The 3510-nt window shown below is 49.1% G+C and overlaps 1 non-coding gene across 1 annotated transcript; it reads right to left on the reverse strand.

Moving 5' to 3' along the window:
* Positions 1–2305: 2305 nt before the first annotated feature.
* Positions 2306–2377, reverse strand: trnaw-cca (transfer RNA tryptophan (anticodon CCA)). The gene has a single exon. It is a non-coding gene; the product is annotated as a tRNA-Trp (tRNA).
* Positions 2378–3510: the final 1133 nt, after the last annotated feature.

Consider the following 3510-nt stretch of genomic DNA (forward strand, 5'->3'; position numbering starts at 1 on the left):
TTGCCCATGAATGGGCCCGCATAGTCTACATGCACCCGCGACCACGGTTTTTGTGAGCCAGGGACAGGGGCTTAGGTGGGCCTCCCTGGGGGCATTACTGAGTTGGGCACAAATGGTGCACCGACGGATGCAGAGCTCCAAGTCCGCGTCAATGCTAGGCCACCAGACGTGGGATCTGGCTATGGCCTTCATTAGGACGATCCCCGGGTGCTCGCGGTGGAGCTCCCGGACAAACGCCTCTCAGCCTCGCAAGGGCATAACTACTCGGCTGCCCACATCAGGCAGTCTGCCTGTAGTGATAGTTCATGCCTGCGCCTATGGAAAGGTTTGATCTCCTCGGGGCAGGCATCGCGGCTCTCTGCCCAGTCACCAGTTAAAATGCATCTTTCGTCCAGGCTCTGATTTGGTGCGACATCATGGGCGAACCTGTGGATTCAAAGGCACTGATTGCCATGACCATCTCACAGTCCTGTTCGTCCGAACCTTCTGTGGTCGCCAGGGGTAGCCTGCTAAGTGCATCGGCACAGTTGTCTGTGCCTGGTCTGTGCATTATTGTGTAGTCGTAAGACACCAGCATGAGTGCCCACCGCTGAATGCGTGCCGAGGCTTTGGCGTTTATTGCCTTGCACTCAGGTAGCGGGGACGTGAGGGGTTTATGGTTGGTTTCTAACCCGAACTTGGCCACGAAAAGGTATTGGTGCATCTTTTTGACACCGTACACGCACGCGAGTTCCTCCTTCTGAACCATATCGTACCCGCACGCCGCCCGCGAAAGTGACCTGGAGGCATAAGCAATGGGTTGTAATTTACCCGCATCATTGACATGCTGTAAAACGCACCCGACCCTGTACGCTGACGCATCACATGTAAGAACTAACTTTGTACCTGGGTCAAAAAAGGCTAAAACACTGTTGGAACATAGAAGATTGAGTTCTTTATTGAAGGCGCGTTCTTGGGCGTCCCCCCAAAACCAATCTCATCCCTTTCTGAGTAGCATGTGGAGAGGCTCCAGCAGCGTGCTCAAGTTCTGTATAAAGTTCCCAAAGTAATTGAATAGCCCGAGAAAGGCAGGCAGTTCCGAGATATTCCAGGGCCTGGGTGCCAGACGAATTGCTTCGGTTTTTGATTCTGTTGGGCAGATTCCATCAGCGGCAATCCTTCTGCCCAAAAATTCAACTTCAGGCGCGAGAAACAGACACTTGGATTTCTTAACTCTTAGGCCTACTCGATCCAATCGACTTAGTACTTCCTGCAAATTGCGGAGATGGGAGTCGGTGTCCCTGCCCGTGATGAGTATGTCATCTTGAAACACAACCGTCCCCAGGATGGACTTGAGCAGACTCTCCATGTTGCGCTGGAATATAGCAGCTGCCGACCTGATGCCGAATGGGCATCGATTGTACATAAAAAGGCCTCGATGTGTGTTGATGGTGGTGAGTAGCTGAGACTCTTCGGACAGTTCTTGCGTCATATACGCAGATGTATCATCTAGTTTCGAAAAAAGTTTTCCTCCAGCCAACGTGGCAAATAGGTCCTCTGCTCTGGGCAGCGGGTATTGGTCCTGCAGGGAGACTCTGTTTATGGTAGACTTGTAATCCCCACAGATTTGTACGGATCCATCAGGCTTCATGACGGGGATGATGGGACTTGACCAGTCGCTAAATTCCACGGATGAGATAATGCCTTCCCGCAGGTCCAGTTCGTGTTCAATCTTTTCCCTCATCACATCAGGCACAGCTCTAGCCTTGTGATGGACCGGTCTGGCATCCTGTGTGATGTAGATTTTAACTTTAGCCCCTTTGAAGGTACCCACACCTGGCTGAAAGAGATGTTCAAAATGACTTAGAACTGTAGAGTGGTGTGAGATACATGACAGTAAGGCGAACGTGTGAACGGCCACACTGCGGAAACATCTCCACCTTCAGCACCAGGTCAGACGGAGATGCTGAGCGAGCAGGTGAACTGCAGGATCCCACTTTTTAGGAGCTGATCGTTGTGCCAAGCAAATGAGTTTTGCTTAATGACTAAAAATAAAAGGTGCTAGAAGTGGGATTCAAACCCACACTTTCAGAGCAGATTGAACACAACAGCTTAGACCGCTCGGCTGTCCTGACTATCCAGTGCTGTGTATGGCCACCTGCAGGTTGATTTTGAACTTTTGTGTCTTGTCACAAGAAATAAATGAGGGCAACAGGTGTTTCTCTGCCTGACACCGGGGAAACAGTGAGACAGACCTTGGAGCAAGGGTCTGGTTCTTGCCAAACAGCAAATAAAATATTAATTCCGGGATTACCCAAAAGAGCAGTGACCTTGACGTGATTTGAACACACAACCTTCTGATCTGGAGTCAGACGCGCTACCGTTGCACCACAAGGTCTACACAGGGAGTGTGAGATGTTCGTCTATATGAAGATTCCGCAATACAAGGGGCTTTAAAATCCCTGCCCATTCCCACCAGGTATCAGAAGAAGCGCTCACCTGCCAGTCACCGTATGTTTTTGTTTAACTTTTGTGTTGTTTTCACGGGAAAGCATCATTAATTAACCCGTCATCTTCTTTTGTACAATGAAAGAAATGCTGACTGAGGGACAGTCGATACTTCAATCATTTGTTCTGTGCTTTGCATGTTAACTGTTCAACCATATCCCATTTTACACACTGTGATTTAGGAGTCTGGTTCAAAATCCTCATCGCTGGCGACACCAGGAATCTGGTGCAACTTTTGTCAAATTTAACAGCACCGGTTATTCCGACACGCCAAAGTTCCCCAGTGGATCCATTTTCTCTCGCTAAAAGTTATCTATTTATTGGTGAAATAAAGAGCAATTAAGGAATAAGGGATTCCTTTTGCTAGGACAAAAAAGAGCAAATAAAAACAGCAAATGCTGGAAATCTCAGCAGGTCAGTTAGCATTTGCCAGGAGACAAGACTCGCCTCCGATTGTTCCCCTATAGGAAATTTCAACACAATGTTCTCGCCCGGCATCGAACCGGTGACCTTGCATATGTAAAGCAAACGTGATAACCACGACACTAGGGAAACCTCTGGCACATGGACCTCAACAAACGGGAGCTGACCAGTGAGCTCCCTCTGTGCTGATCACCACTGATTTTTAATGTGGAAGCAAGTCATCCTCGACTCCGGGATTACCTAAGAAGAGAGGAGGATCAGGAATGTGTTGGCTCACCTGAAACAACTTCTGTCCCACACTGGAAGTTCTCAATCCTTCTCCTCCGCTGCCCTTTACAGAAATGTCACGTGTTCACTTCCACATCCTCACAGTGGGGCCACAGAGGCTCCTACCGTCTCCCCGCGGTCAGCGAACTCGCCCAGTTTGTAAAATTAAACCCGGGACATGTGTCCGGCAAAGGGCAGGAGAAGCAGGAGAGTGTGCAAGCTCATTCTGTAACAGATAGTAGTGGGGTTATTAACGGCGATTACAGCAATCATTAATCCTCTCACACACCTCAATTATGTTTCTGCGATGAACTGATTGAGAATGGAAAGGGT

Source organism: Pristiophorus japonicus, unplaced genomic scaffold (assembly GCF_044704955.1).
Source record: "Pristiophorus japonicus isolate sPriJap1 unplaced genomic scaffold, sPriJap1.hap1 HAP1_SCAFFOLD_210, whole genome shotgun sequence".
NCBI classification, from domain to species: Eukaryota; Metazoa; Chordata; class Chondrichthyes; family Pristiophoridae; genus Pristiophorus; species Pristiophorus japonicus.